At 38.7% G+C, this 17,209-nt stretch overlaps 1 protein-coding gene and 1 pseudogene across 1 annotated transcript in view; one reads left to right on the forward strand and one right to left on the reverse strand.

The window, feature by feature from the left end:
- AVEN (apoptosis and caspase activation inhibitor) overlaps positions 1-17,209 on the reverse strand; it is a 144,802-nt gene that overhangs the window by 78,631 nt on the left and 48,962 nt on the right. The gene's annotated exons all lie outside the window — the stretch shown is intronic.
- LOC118703244 lies at positions 8,681-15,747 on the forward strand (annotated as a pseudogene).

Genomic DNA, 17,209 nt, shown 5'->3' on the forward strand with positions numbered 1-17,209 from the left:
TTTATGCCTTTATTGTAAAATTCAGAGACTCATATCCCACCAGTTGGGGGACTTTGCTTCTATGTCTTATCTCCTAATGACAATCAATGGGCAAACTGATACAACTCCCCTCCCCTTTCATTCTGACCAGCAACAGTCTCAATGAGTCTTCATTTTCTTCCCATCTAAATCAAGGTTTTTCTCTATCATAATCCATTCTGAATAATGATCACTGAAGTTTAAAAATAGCTTTTAAAACACTACAGTAATGTGGACTAACCTACATTTTCCTCTTCATTTTAGTGAAAAATAAAAAATATTAGCTAATTTTATCAATTAATTACATTTCATCAATTAGCTAACTTTATCAATTATGTATTAAAAAGCTGAAAATTGCTTAGTATCCCATGGGTACAAATGGACAAGGAATTTTATGCTAGTACCTGAAGATTTGATTAATGGAAGTTTTGCCCTTGTGTTGATAGATTTAACAAATTTTTTTAAAATGTTGAAGGTTCTTGGGAAGTAGTCAATGGCTGCCTAATGTATTTTATGCATGCTATGTAAAAGTATATTATAAAAATAATAGGATTGTGTGTTATTGGATGCTTTATAGAAATGGAACAAATATTTTGTCCTTGCAATTTATCACCATATCCTCATCTTCTGCACATTTTAAAACATCTGAAAGCTATAAACTTTTTATTTAACCCATGAGGAGATGAAAGTAGGTATTCAGGTCAAAATGAGTACTTCCATTTAGTGTCTCTGTTGACCTTGTATGTTAACTTTGTCTGAAATATCAAGCAATATAGTTTTGTTTATAAAATTAGAGCTATACCTACAATTCATGTTTAAGTGTTAACGTTTTATTTAATGGTACTGACACTGCATGTTTACTGGCATCTGCAATACTATAACTTTCAAATTTTCCTTAAAATTTTTGAAAGGCCTTCTTTGATATTCCAGTATAATGGAAAAGTTTTCCAAGCTTAATTCAACCAGATATTTCAACTAGCTGGCATGTTTGATGCTTATTATGGCCACTTTTCTTCATGAATCGACCAGCTTTGAATAGGATGATAGTTCATCATGGGGATTCAGCTCCTCTCCAGAGTCCCCTGCTAAGAGAGAATAGTCTTTGATGTGTGACATCACCACCAAAGGAGCTGGGGAAGTGGCTGTGATATCAAACAGATGATTATATCCTTTCAGTGTGAACTAGCTGTGAGACATGTGAGCACTATCATTTCAAGGCATATCATAGAGGCAATACAGAGGCGCAGTTTAGAGAAAGACCCTTCCATTGCAGTTGATGCTTTCATAACATCAACTATTAAAAATAAAAAGTACCATTTCACAGTTTTCTTCATTAATAATTTTCAAAAGGCAGTAAACATTACATTAATAATATTCACAGGTGATGGTAAAATGAGAGTGAGGAAAATACCAGCAACTAACCAGATAATAATGGAAGTGGAACCTAGAGAACTGAGGAATTAGGAGCATAATTTCACCTGAGTTCCAATAGTAATACTGATGCTACTCAGGAAACTGAGAAGATCATTCACACATTCAAAATGAAAAATTCTCTCTCAGAATGAGAGACTACTAAAGAAAGATTATGAGGTGATCCCATGACATAGATTAAATAGTATGTGGCAGGCACATATTATAAAATGGGGGTGGGAAGAAGAAAATATGAATTCATAAAAGAGGAAAAAATCTCTTTAATAAGCCAAACTACTGTGTTCTACAAGTCTTTAAAAATTTGCAAAAATAATAAAAACAATTTGGGAGCAAGAGCTCAACAAAGGAGACAAAACGAGAGCTGCTGTGTACCATCTCTCCTTTTTTTTTTTTTTATCATCTTTTATGCAGCTCTAGCTGCAAAGGACAGTGAACAACCAATACTCCACACAGAGCACAGGTACAGTTTATCCTTTGATTAGCTACAACAGTCTCAGTTCAAAACAACAGTCACTTGTGTCTTAGCTTCTAGACTCAGACAACAGAGATGATGTATGAGAAAAGAATAACAATTCTATGAATAACTACAAGCCAACCTGAGGTCTTGTTCTCTATAGTTACAGTTTGCTTGAACAAAGGTATGTGACAGAATTCTTAAAGCATTCTTCCAGTCTTATGTCCTGGTTAATTACTACCACTATTATTCAACAGTTGTTTAAACATCTTGCCAAGCTACATTTTTCATATGATATTAGAGGTGTTAGTGAAATAACTCAAGAATGCAGATCAATCAAAAAACATTACCACTTTAATAGACCCATAGTTTGAGGTCACACTGTCAGATGTATACATGGGCTTCCTCTTGACTGGTTATTATATGAATGTATAATATGCTCTTTGGATAGTGAAGATCAAAAACAGTTTCCAGTTCAGTCGTCTCCATGTCTTCAGTTGTTTACAGAATTTTCTTGGTGTAATAATCTAAATACGCCAGGGCAGGGGATGAGGTGCATCGTCTAAATCTATCAGGCTTAGGACCTAATCTAAGGGTTAAATATTAGATGGTGCTACTCTAATACTTAATCCTTCATCAGCTGCATGTCTTCTTTCATGTGTTGCAAGAACATAGTCCTCTACATGCAGCAATTTCTGGATAACCTGTAGTAATACCGAAGTTTTTCATGCCTATAAACTTCCACAGCATTTGGATCACACCTCTTTTATGGCATCTTGTTGTACTGCATTGGAAACCTATTTATACATTCACCTTGCCTACCTAACTCTGCATCCTCATGGGTGAGGGCCTCAAGAATGAGGATTACATCTCATTAATTTGTCTATTCCCAAGTAAGCCCAGGACTAGTTAATCAATAGATGTGCAAAATGAATTTGGAAATGTATTCTAATACATTCTCAAGGGCAATCTCATCAAACAAGCGGGAGAATACAATCCTAAAATATACCTGATCTTCTGCTCACTAGTAATTAACAAATAGGACAAGTACAGAACAGTCCCCGAGTATGGAACTTTCTGGGGCAATTAAACTAGACTATTGGCTATAATGAGATCAGGTCTGTGAAGTGTGCTATTTATGCTAGAGGCCTTCCTTCCCCTGTCACCGGCACGGCTTCCCTCTGGCACCAGGACCGGGACTTCCCTCGCAGCCCTGGCTTCGTCTGGAAGGTGGTCCAAAAGGATGTCCGGTCTAATTAGCATGTTCCGCTTTTATTATTATAGCTGAAGTGTACAAACACAGTCATCAAATATATCTCCTATTTGCTGTGTTAGACATATGGAAATCACATTTGCCATAACATTGTGATCTAGAACTTCATCAATAGTCCAAAAGGATCTAAATTGGCCCTGCTATTAGAGAAGTGATTACAGGAGAATTTGCATAAGCATTTTGCCAAGGAAACTGAAGTGATACCACAAAGATGAGAGTGGCGAAGGGGCAGACTTAAAATCTTACTATTGTTCTTTGCTCTCTCCCTCCCTGAGTGAGGAAGGAATCTATGCAAGTACCCAAGCCCAATCTCCTTTCTGAGTTTCAGAGCCAACGTATCCAATTTACTATGAAATCTATGCCAACATGGTGATCTCTTTCACAGCAGGGATAAGAACTGAAGCTTATTCTACACCTTATCCTCTCTGATAGAAATTAAGGTAGGAAGAGCGATGAAGAAGGCCCGCATTCACTCTAGAATTCGCCAACATGTGTGTCAGGATGGAGTCCACTAGCCTCTAGAGATGCTCAGGCACAGGGGTGATGTGTACATTAAGTCCCCACAGAAATCTGGGGGTTGATGTTGGTGTGCACAACTCAACGTTTTTGACCTTTGATATCCCATCATTTTCAGTAGTATTGCATTCTTCCAAACAAGATCTTAGGTAAACCATCGAGATATACTAGTATAACGCATACAAAAGCAGATCTAGTGTGGCTGGGTTGAAATGGAAAGCTTAGGACCCTGCTAGCTAGAAGAGACCTTACACATCCCATCTCTCCTTGCTCTCCCCTCCCCTTCCTGGACTGGCTCCTAAGGTGTATGTGCTGTAATTGCTGTGCCATCTAGAAGATCCACAAAGGTATTTTGCATTTTAACATATGAATTTGATTCACTACAGACACCACCAAATACTCCAACATTCCTGGAGTGAGGTATGTGACGCAATAGTTTTTGCTAGCCTGGGGGGCACAGGTGGCAACAGCACTGCTGAGACCTGCAGAATACGACTCAATTAGTCTGTTGTCTCAACAATGATCAAGCAACAATTCACATAAATCACAAGCAGGTAAACAAGGACTAAATATCTATAAAGCGGGTTAAATTTTCACAGAGGTTACTAAAATTAACAAAATCTCGGAAAATTACATCACTTGCAATTAAGAAGGCATGGAAATGAAACTCAGAATTTGCCAAAATAAGAGATTTTAGTATAAAAAAATCAATGGAATTTAACTGTTGGAAGTACCATGAAGCCCCCTTTATAATATGTTTTCAACTGAAACATAGTGCCAAACATTTTCGTTTCCTTGAGCTGATTCCAGGTTTGTGGGCTCTGTAATTTACTTGACTTTGAGAGTGAGATAGAGCTTACGTATTTAAACTACAAACTATATATATCTATATATCTAGCAGGATATGTTGAAGAAAAGCAACCTTTTTTTTTTCAAGAGGAAATATCATTTTCTACCCCCAAAAAAAACATGTTTCAAATATGTTTTTGAAACATATCCTATCTAATAAAAGAGTAATATGCAAATTGACCATCATTCCAACACACAAGATTCCTGAACCCGTGTGGACACAAGATGGCCAAAACAAGATTGACAGCAGGGGAGGGAAGTTGGGAGGGACCAGGCCTGCAAGGGAGGGCAATTGGGGGCAATCAGGCTTGAAAGAGAGAATAATTAGGGGTGACCAGGCTGGCAGAGGAGGGCAGTTGGGGGAAAACAGGCCTGCAGGGGAGGGCAGTTGGAGGGATCAGGCCTGCAGGGGAGGACAGTTGGGGGGGACCAGGCCTGCAGGGGAGGACAGTTGGAGGGATCAGGCCTGCAGGATAGGCATTTGGGAGTGACCGGGCCAGCAGGGAAGGACAGTTGGGGGTGACCAGGCCTGCAGGGTAGGCAGTTGGGGGAGACCAGGCCTGCAGGGGAGGGCAGTTAGGGGCAACCAGGCCTGCTGGGAGGACAGTTAAAGGCAACCAGCCTGGCAGGGGAGGGCAATTAGGGGCAATCGAGCCATCAGAGGAGCAGTTAGGCGTCTACCAGGCTGGCAGGGGAGTGGCTAAGGGGTGAACACGCTGGCAGGCAGAAGCATACTATTTTGACACATAATTTTTGCAGTAACAATTAGGGGCAATCAGGCAGGCAGACAGGCAAGCAGTTGGGAGTTAGCAGTGTTGGATTGTGAGAAGGATGTCCGACTACCCGTTTAGGCCCGATCTCACCAAGATGGGGCCTAAACGGGCAGTCAGACATCCCTTGAGGGGTCGCAGATTGGAGAGCATGCAGGAAGGCTGAGGGACATTCACCATGCATGACTTTCGTGCACCGGGACTCTATATATATATAAAAGTTAAATGAATGACTCTACGTCCATCCGACTGGCGGGTACATACGATGCGTACAGGCAATTTAGAAATAAACATTGACTCACACATGTGCAATACATATAAAGCTCTTGGAACCAATTGTACACATGTTTTAATTTTATAATACTATATTATATATACTATTTTGACACATAATTTTTGCAGTAACATAATTACCACACAAATCTTTCTTCTAATTAATTTCCTTTCTCTTTTTTTTAAATATATTTTATTGATTTTTTACAGAGAGGAAGGGAGAGGGATAGAAAGCTAGAAACATCGACGGCATCGGTTTGGCTCAGTGGATAGAGCGTCAGCTTGTGGACTGAAAGGTCCCGAGTTCGATTCCGGTCAGGGGCATGTACCTTGGTTGCGGGCACATCCCCAGTAGGGGGTGTGCAGGAGGTAGCTGGTCGATGATTCTCTCTCGTCGACGTTTCTAGCTCTCTGTCCCTCTCTCTTCCTCTCTGTGAAAAATCAATAAAATATATTTAAAAAAATAAAAAATAAATAAAAAAGCTAGAAACATTGATGAGAGACACATCGACCAGCTGCCTCCTGCACACCCCCTACTGGGGATGTGCCCGCAGCCAATGCACATGCCCTTGACCGGAATCGAACCTGGGACCCTTCAGTCCACAGACCGACGCTCTATCCACTGAGCAAACCGGTTTCGGCATTAATTTCCTTCAGTGTGCACAAATCCATGCACCAGGCCACTAGTTATGTCATAAATGTATTATGTAACATTTTATTATGACTATGTAATAAATTAATGATTTCCATTTACTGATCATCTCCAGCACTATTTCCTATATACTAAGGAAGTTTCATAACTGTTATTCCAAAATCTCAAATGATTCCTATTTTGAACCTAATCTTCCAAATGAGCAATCTCTTTTTCTCCCTAAAAGGCTTTAAAGTCTTGAAATATATTCTTGAGATTCTATTTATTTTTAAATATTTTACTATCAATTATTTCAACCCGTGTACTTACCTCTCAGCTTTAACAAATATCAAGTTTTGCCATTTTTGCATCAGATTTTTTTCATGGTCTGGGAAGAAAAACTCTAGCAAGCAATACTTGAGATACGTGCGTTAGAGCTAGTTATAACTTATACATCTTTATTAAGGTTTCTAAGTATCAGGAGAAGGACCTTCGTAACCATAATATACAATTATCTTCAATACAAATACTTTAAATAAATGTAAATACCAAGACAAAGGTTTTTTTAATTGATTTTAGTGAAAGGGAGAATTTGTTGTTCCATTTATTTATTCATTCAGTAGTTGCTTCTTTTTAAAAAAAAAATTTTAAGTATGTTTTTATTGGTTGTAGAGAGAAAGGAAGGGAGAAGGAGAGATAGAAAATCAATCAGCTGCCTTCTGCAGCCCCCATACCCACCCTGAAGATCAAGCCCACAACCTGGGCCTGACTGGGAATTGAATCAGAGGCCACTTGGTGCATAGATTGACATTCAAACACTGAGTCACCCAGCTACATCATTGGTTGCTTCTTGTATGTGCCCTGACTGGTGATCAAACTCGCAACCTTGATAAATCAGGATGACACTCTAACCAACTGAGCTACTGGATATGGCTGAGACAAAGATTTAAAAAAAAAAAAAAAATGTATTGGCCCTGACTCGGTGGCTCAGTTGGTTGGAGCGTCTTCCCATACACCAAAAGATTGCGGGTTCGAATTCCAGTCAGGGCACATTCCTAGGTTGCAGGTTCAATCACCATTAAGGGTACATGGGAGCCACAACCAATCTATGTTTCCCTCTTCCCTTCTTCTCCTTTCCCCTCCCTTCCCCTTCCTCCTCATCATTCCACTCCCTTCCCTTCTCTCTCTCTTTCTTTCTTTCTCTCTCTCTCTCACTAAAAATCAATTTTAAAAAAAATATATCCTCAGGTGAGAATTAAAAAAAAAACAAAAAAAAAAAAAACAGAAAACCATTCATTGTACTTTCCTTTCTCAGATGCCCAGAAGAACTTTTGAAACAATGTCCTTGGCAACAGAATCAGAGGCTAGTTTCTTTAATCTTCCCCCTGAGTCAGCTTCCTGTGACACAGAGACATCTGGATAGAAAGAAAGTAATCAATACTACAGGATCCCTTGGGTAGGAAATCAACTCTCAACAATGATTTCTTATGTAGAAAAGAAATACATGAACTTGTGGTCACAAAGGCACAAGCTAGTTGTAGCAAGTTAATAACTTACTTTAAAACAATGTGTTCCTGGAATATAGGAATAAAACAGATCAAAAATAGACAACAGATAGGACCTTTTGACTTATATAGTACCTCAAGTTTCTTTCGTACTCTCTATGAATATTTATGAAAAAAATATTAACATATTTAGGAGTATCTATACACTTGAAAATATTCCTAATTTTTAACTCAGAACAAAAAGAAATTATCTCTACTTCCTTTCTACATACCAATCTGATAATAGTTTATCCAAAGAAACCTACTCAAATTCCTCTCCCAAATAAAAACTGGAATTCAGTGGAATGTATACTGCTATGATTTAGAAACCACACTATTAATGAACCTATAGAAAAGATACTTAGCTGAGCAATTCATCTCCAACAAATATCTATGTGGCCTTAGGTTAAACCCCAACTTACATGAGTCTGTTTCCCCATCTGAAAAGATATGGACCAAATAATATGTTCTGTTTCTGGATGTATATTCTATGATGCTCCTTGAAGAATGAGGGAAAAGACACCAAAAATTCAAAATACACTAATATCACTCAACTGAAAGAACACAGTTTGGCAACCTAGGGCAGTGGTCGGCAAACTCATTAGTCAACAGAGCCAAATATCAACAGTACAACGATTGAAATTTCTTTTGAGAGCCAAATTTTTTAAACTTAAACTTCTTCTAATGCCACTTCTTCAAAACAGACTCGCCCAGGCCGTGGTATTTTGTGGAAGAGCCACACTCAAAGGGCCCAAGAGCCGCATGTGGCTCGTGAGCCACAGTTTGCCCACCACGGCCCTAGGGAATCTAAAAGGCACATGCAGAGGAGCAATAGAGACCTTACGTGCTCAGGGAAAAAGCAACTTATATGTGGCTGATGTTTTTCTTAAGTCATCTGCTGGTTATTGAATAGCAGGAGCAATGCAAGAGGCTGAAAACTGGTCTTGGAAGAAACCCTCCAGGTAAACACTAACTTGTCCCAGCTGTGAATTCATTATGCAATGAAGAGTTTTTAATTATCTGTTCTCTGGTTTCAAAGCAAGAAACAAGTCACTTTTTCACTCTGACTATGAGTTTTCAAGTTAAAAAAAAAAAAAAAAAGCCTAAAGGTAACACAAGAGAAGACTTCAAATAAGGTCTAGTAATAATTAATGTCGTTTTTAATACTTTTTTAATCGAATTTATTTAAACAATACAAAAAAATTTAATCAACAATATAGTTGCCGTTGTTTTCTACTACTTGTGCCCAACGCTCAGGAAGCATTTTAATCCCTCTGTTGTAAAATTCTTGTGATTTTGATGCAAAAAATTCGGTCAATGCATTTTTGAGGCATTCTTCATTATTAAATGTTTTTCCAAGAAGAAAGTTTTGCAAAGAACAAAACAAATGGTAATCGGAAGGGGCAATATCAGGAGAATATGCAGGTTGAGGGAGAACTTCCCATTCCAACTGGCGCAGTTTTTCAGCAGTGATTCTTGCAGTATGCGGTCGTGCGTTATCGTGGTGAAGAATTACGCCCTTCCGATTAATCAGCGCGGGTTCTTTTTCTCTTAAAGCTTGGGCTAACCTTTCCAATTGGGCACTATACACTGCACTTGTAATGGTTTGGTTAGATGGTAAAAGTTCATAATGAAATTCCTTTAAAATTCCACCAAACACACAACATCACTTTTTTCGCATGCAAGTCAGGTTTTGGCGTGGGCTGCGGAGCCTCATTTTTGTCCAACCACTGAGGCCGCCTTTTCAAATTAACATACAGCACCCATTGTTCATCTCCGGTAACAATTTGCTCTAAAAACAGCAAACAGTTTTGACGAGAGAGGAGCGAACCGCAAATTGTGACTCTTTGATTACGGTTGTTGTCGGTCAACTCATGAGGAACCCATTTTCCAAACTTTTGGACTTTGCCAAGTGCACGCAATTGATTGGAAATTGTTTTTTGTGAACAATTTAAAGTTGTCGCAAGCTCTTGTTGGGTAATTTGAGGATTTTGCACCAAAAGAGCTTGAAGAGCTTCTTGATCAAAATTGGACACACGGCCTCGACAACTCTTGTCATCTAACGGAAAATTTCCCTCGCGAAATTTCTCAAACCAACGCTGGCATTTTCTGGCGCTAACTGCATCTTGACCAAGAGCACTACAGATGTTTTTTGCAGCCTCACTTGCTTTTCTTCCTAATTGGAACTCGTAAAGCATGCAGTACCGAATATGCTCTTCATCCGCCATCTTCTTAGCCCTAGTTTTGCAACAAAAACCAAACCAAACACAAACTTTTTCAAGCAAAACTTGTTAATTGCACTTCACACGTTCTGTAGATACCACGTGTTTGAAGGTTATGTCAATACAAGTCAACGCCAAGCAAGATTTTAAACGAATGTTAAAAAACGACATTAATTATTACTAGACCCGACTAGTCTAGTTGAATTAGTGCTATTTTATTAAATGATCCCACTGCAATCTAGTATGGTTCATAGCAACCAGGCAGCGTGGTGATTAGGTACAAGAAAATCAAATATGTAGCGCTGAAAACACATTATTTTAAAGTTCCATCAGGAACAGCAAATTCTCATTTAGGAATTACACGGTATAGCTGACAGACATGCACACTCCTACACACACCAGTTTAATAATATCTTTGTTAGCAGCATACCTTTCAAATACTCAGCTACCAGTGCACTGGGAGTGTCTTCACTTGACAAGAGCTCACCAAGCAGCCTACTCTGAAATGATTTCATTTTACCTGTTGCTTTACTTACATAAGGGTGTCCTAATACACACAGTCCCACTCATGAACACTCCAAATGGACTGCCTCTCAAGCAACACTCCCTCCCATTTCCCTAGTTGTGTGTGGCCTGCTGGCCATGTACAGCATGAGCATAAAGTATGGATATTAAACATACATGCTTGGGTTTCCTAGGAGACGCTGCCCGAGAGCAGGCAAAGCATAAATGAGTGCATAAGAGCCTCAGGTACTAAAATAGGTAGTCAGGTACCTAATGGTGAGAAAAGCAGTGCCACGGAGGAAAAAAGAGGTGGAGGTCTGAAGATAAATGTGCCCCACAACATGGTCCACTTATCATTATCATCTATACACAGAGAGAGCCCCCGAATTACTTCCTGCTCTAAGGATAGGTATAGGCAAATACCTTAGCTAATTCCCAAATCCCACCTAAATAGCATGCAAATTAAAGCATTACTAAATTGCAATACCATTCTGACTTCCAAATATAAGGGAGAAAATATAACTTTTATATAGTTACAACTAGCCTATGCTAAAAATGATATCACTCAAGCCTCCAATCAAAACTAAAAAAAAAAAAAAAAAAAGATTAGCTTGGGATTCAGAAACTTTGCAAATAAGTACTCTGTTACTTTAAAAGAGAGATCATCAACGCTAACTGGTTTGGCTCAGTAGATACAGCGTCAGCCTGCAGTTCGATTCTAATAGTCAAGGGCATATGCCCAGGTTGCGGGCTCGATCCCCAGGAGGGGGCATGCAGGAGGCAGTCAATCAATGATTCTCTCTTATCACTGATGTTTCTCTCTCTCTCTCTGTCTCTCTCTCTCTCTCTCTCTCTCTCTCTCTCTCTCTCTCTTTCTCTCTCTCTCTCCCTTCTTCTCTGAAACCAATAGAAATATTTTTTTAAAAAATAAGATGTACAGTTTAAAAAAAGAAATCTTAGAATATGAAAAATATTAACAAGTGATGCCCTAATGAATTTCATTTGCACATACACATGATACGTAGTTTAACACATAATTATCTTTTTGCCTAGTTAATAATTATAAGCAGTGAAGAAAAACTCATTTTTCATATTAGAGCACCTGAGTAACTTTATTAATAATACAAGTCAGAGGACTGAAATAAGCCCATATTTTGTTTTCCATATTTTTCAGTATAAATGAAACAAGTAGCAAGTAAGAAGAGTAATGTTCCCCTAGTCATGATCCCTCAGCCCAGCCTCTTGCAGTCCAGGACCCACGGGGGATGTCCAACTGCCAGCTTAGGTGGAGAGCGGGCCTAAGCCAGCAGTCGGACATCCCCCAAGGGGTCCCGAGAGGCTCCCACCACCACCTATATAGGATGGATATACACTGAATGGCCAGATTATTATGCATTCAGAGATCATAATAGGCACTCGTGTATATATTGTATAAACAGAGATGAGCAAAGGTAGATTTATAGTTGTTCCTTCTATTATTATTTACTCATTTGTATTATTATTTATTTTCCTTCCAACAACTATAAACCTACTTCTGCCAATCCCTGCATATATAGTTTAACCTGTTAACCACAAATGCTGAGATGAAAGTAAGCATTCTGTAACTAATTAATGAGGAAGAAATTAAAATCAATTATTGATATTTTACCTTGTTTCACAGATGTGCCCTCATTACCCCCTTCAGTTAACATAAATGATTCCACTCTTTTAAGAAATTGACAGAAGAGTCAATAACACTTGAACAGCACTGTTTATAATACAGATAGCTCTGCAATAAAGCTTAAACAAAAAGGTCAATTATTTAATCATCACAATTTGACTTTTTCTTTTAAATAACTTTTTTTCAATTACAGTTGACATACAATATTATATTAATTTCAGGTATACAACCCCATGACTAGACATTCATATATCTTATGAAGTGATCACCTAATAAATTTGGTACCCATCTGACACCATACATAGTTATTACACTATTATTGACTGTATTCTCTATACTAGGGGTGTCGAACTCAATCAGAGAAGGGGCCAAAATCTAAAATCCAGCCTAAATCGCGGGCCGAATGGTTTACTGAACAGTCATAAACTGTCATTGTGATGGAAACGCAGCGGAGTGCAGTGATGACAGCGCGGTGCGGGCCACATTGCAAGGCCTGGCGGGACGGATTTGGCCCGTGGGCCTTGTGTTTGACACATGTGCTCTATACAGTACTTTACATCCCCATGACTATTCTGTAACTACCAATTTGTACTTTTTAATCCCTTCATCTTTTTACACACATCCCCCAAATGCCCTTCCCGTCAGGCAAGCATCAGTCCACTCTCTGTGTCTATGAGTCTGTTTCTGTTCTGTTTGTTCATTTATTTTGCTTTTTAGATTCCACATACAAGTGAAATCATCTGGCATTTGTCTTTCTGATTTTCTTCACTCAGCACAATGCCCTCTCGGTCCATCCATATCATTGCAGATGACAAGATTTCATTCTTGTTAATGGCTGAGTCACATTTCATTGGCTCTCTTCTTTACCCATTCATCTGCAATTTGAACTTTTATCTGAGGCAATCCTCTCACTCAGTCTGAGAGAACTGGTTCCCCTGAACCTTTAAAGAGAACCCGGGTAGCCAAAACCGGTTTGGCTCAGTGGTAGAGTGTCAGGCTGAAGGATCCCAGGTTCGATTCTGGTCAGGGGCGTGTACATTGGTTGCAGGGCACATCCCCGGTGGGGGGTGTGCAGGAGGCAGCTGGTTGATGTTTCTCTCATTGACTTTTCTGGCTCTCTATCTCTCTCCCTTCCTCTCTGTAAAAAAAAAACAATTTATATATATATATATATATATATATATATATATATATATAGAGAGAGAGAGAGAGAGAGAGAGAGAGAGAACGAACGAACGAACGAACGAACGAACCCGGGTATTTGCACAGCCTCAGGCTACTTGCTATTTACAGTCACTGTTTTAACATATGCTCATAAATTCCTTCATACTAGGGGTGTTGAACTCAATCAGAGAAGGGGCCAAAATCTAAAATCCAGCCTAAATCGTGGGCCGAATGGTTTACTGAACAGTCATAAACTGTCATTGTGATGGAAACGCAGCGGAGTGCAGTGATGACAGCGCGGTGCGGGCCACATTGCAAGGCCTGGCGGGACGGATTTGGCCCGCGGGCCTTGTGTTTGACACATGTGCTTCATACTCTCCCTTAGATAAAGCTTAATGCCCATCCTCGTGAGTGTGAGTAGCAATTAGTCACTCATCTAATAATAGGAAGTGATTTTACAATGGAGAAACCTGACAGACACCATCATAACCAAGTGATCAAAGTTAACATTATTAGTAATGACGTGTTGGTGTTATGTGTTCACTGATAAGATCCAACAAGGGAGGCACATCATGTCAGTAGTATTTTCCCCTAAAGTCCACAGCCTTAGTCCATGAGAAAACATCAGAAAAACCCAAGTAGAGGGACATTCTACAAAATACCTAACCAGTATTGTTCAACAGTGACAGGTCCAGAACAAGCTGAGAAACTACCACAAATTAAGGGTAGACTAAGGAGATAAATAAATACTAACACAGTGTCCTGATTTGGAACAGGAAAAGGATATCACCCTAGGTCAGTGGTGGGCAAACTCATTAATCAACAGAGCCAAATATCAACAGTACAATGATTGAAATTTCTTTTGAGAGCCAAATTTTTTCAACTTAAACTTCTTCTAACACCACTTCTTCAAAAAAGACTCACCCAGGCTGTGTCAAGAGCCGCATGTGGCTCTCAAGCTGCAGTTTGCCAACCATGGCCCTAGGTGAAGGGGATAAGGGAATTCTTTGTATCTTTGCAACTCTTCAAAAAAATATATAAAAAATTAAAATTAAAAAAATAATTGGGCCACAGTGCCACTCAGTTAAATGGGTCCATGTTCAAGATATTCTGCAACTCCACAGCTTTCCTCACTTGTTGAAACTGAAAATGGTGACTGAAAAAATGGCTACTCCCGGAGCAAAATCTATCATCAAATCAAGTATTATTTTAGTAACTAATTTGCTATGTGACAAAATTTAAAGGAATTGGTCAAATTGAATGAAATCTGGATACCTGTGGAGATAATAATAAAATTCAATATGTTAAACTTTAACAGAAGCATTAAGAAAATCAAAGGAAATAAATGAAGATAAAGATAAAAAGCAGAAGCTCTCCATGCAAACCTCTCATGAGTATAAAAGGTCTTTCTGATGACTCATAAAAGAATTATGTAAAAATAGACCCATTTATATAAAAGACTTCCCAATTGATGCAACCCTTGGTGACATAAAAGAAAGATTAAAAGATAAGGGTCAAAAACAAAATCTTCAAATGAGTAAAACATTACACAAAGCATTTAAGGAATCGATATTTTCAATGTCTGATAGTACTAAAAATGCTAAAGTTTACAAAAACACCTGTCCAAAAGCATAAAGCCATGTGCCTTCAAATACTATTCAAGTAAGACTACTTTGCAAAAAAAAAAAAAAAAAAAAGCATGAAGCAAAATAAAATGTAAACTAAATTAAGAGCTAAACAAGAAGAAAAACAGAAGTACAATAGATGCTGAAATGAAAACTCTAGAAGAAAAGAGAGAATGTTTACTGAAATTGTGGGTGATAAATCAAACCTCAAGAGTAAATCCACATTTCCTTTTCTCAAATTGTGGGGAAGTAAAATTAAATGGACTTTACAGGAGGAGATGTGACTTTGGATGGTGGGGCACACTCTGCAATATATAGATCTTATAACATAGAAACCCACACCTGAAACCTACATGTTCATATTGACCAATGTTACTGCAATCAATTTAATAGATAAATACTAATAAAAAGGATAGACTTTATCAGAGAAAAAAAGAGGGAATAATCCTATTTTTTTTAAAAGCTGAAGTACTAGAGAACTACGACGCCAATAACGGTAACCTACAATTCAGGAACAAAGGAGAGATATGGGACGCCCAGGGAGAGGTAGAAAAGTGGAACTGAAAAAAGTCTCAGAGGATCAACAAGAATCCCTAAACAAATGGAAATCAAAAAGTCACAGAAGAAAAGGAAAAGGAATTAAGCTGCCACGGTGGGGTCTATTAAAGGAAAAGTATAGTTTCAGGGCAAGAGAGTGAAAGCTGATAACCATGATGACCCTGATGAAAACGGTGCCGCTGGACCAGCAAAAACAGAGAAGAACCTGCCTCCAAACAACAGAACACACAGAACGGTGCAGACACCAGTAGTTGAGTAAACAAATTTCTACGTAGTCAGCTGCTTGCATCTCGGGAGGTCTAAAAGAGAAAAGCCAATTGGGCAGGCCCACTTCAAGGTCTAGTTGTAAGAAAGGAAAGATTGTTTTGTGTGTTTTAACCTAGACAGGTTAAAGATTCCTTAAATGCTTTGGTTGTTGTTATCCAAATAAAGAATTTTTTTCATGTCTAGTTCTGTCTGTGTAATTTCAAATGCCTCAGATGTCAAAGGAAGATTCTTCCATTAAATTGCCTTTGTAATATGAGGCTCTATTATTAAAACTAATAAAATGCCATTTAAAAAGAGGAAAAAGAAATGAACTGAATTGATGAGGACAATACCACTATCCTGCTGCTTCACGGGAAGAAAAAGTCCAGAATTTAATTTAAAAGTACAGGCTGCTAGACTGCTATGCTTTCTTTTCCTGTCCAGGCTAATTGCTAGCAAAAGGACACAAAAGTCATTATATTCAAATCTCCCAAAATTAACTTTTCATAAAATTACACTGAAGAAGACACATAAATGAAAATATGTAGAGACAACTCTGCTGATCAAACTGTAGTCTGTTTCATTTTTATTTGTGCCACTTAAAAACAGCTTATAGACTTGCACATAGTTTTTTTTTTTTTTACATGATCATCTTCACTATCGCTCCAATGCATTTTGCTCATGCAGTAAACATTTTTTAACTCTAGTTATCTGTGACATCTTGAAAGAAAGAAACAAAGCATATGGCATTAATTCAATGACTCATCATTTGGGGGGGGGGGGGGGGAGTAGAGGGGTGGATTGCTTAAAGATCTAACATTTTATGCCTGAATGTGAAATGAGAGCATGATACCATCCTCAAAGCTTGTTAAAGGTAACACAGAACTGAAAGAATACTGTTTAAAAAGAAAGGCTGAAGGCATCATTATATTCCAGAGACTTACAGAAAGAGTCCTAAAAAAAAAACAATGAAGACTCCTAACCCTACCAGGAAAGGTATGATTTCAAAGCCCCCTTCCTACATCCTCCACTTAGAAGCAGGAGCTCCCCCTGCCATGGCCAGAAACGCAGACAGAGCAGGCGCCTGCATGCTGCCTGCACGAGCTGAAGGGTGCTGCCAGGACTATCTCACCAAAAGCACTTCCCACGGTCTGTGGTGGCAACTAAAATTCTATCATTTTTAGATATTTTTTGTCCTTGTACATAGAGAGATACCTAAATAAAATAGGTAATATATACACAATGCAAAGAATTATTAAACAAACAAAAGTAACCATCATCCAGGTCGGAACTAGAATACTGCCACCATCACAGAAGTCTCCCCACCCCCTGGCCACCTGCTCTACGCCCCTCCCCGGTCACTACCCCTCCTCTCCACTAGGTGACCACAATCCTGATTCTGTTCTAATCACTTCCTTGATTTTCATCTTACCACTGAATTAGGCATCTCTAAATAGCACAGTTTACTTTT

Source organism: Pipistrellus kuhlii, unplaced genomic scaffold, assembly GCF_014108245.1.
Source record: "Pipistrellus kuhlii isolate mPipKuh1 unplaced genomic scaffold, mPipKuh1.p scaffold_m20_p_1, whole genome shotgun sequence".
Classification (NCBI taxonomy): domain Eukaryota; kingdom Metazoa; phylum Chordata; class Mammalia; order Chiroptera; family Vespertilionidae; genus Pipistrellus; species Pipistrellus kuhlii.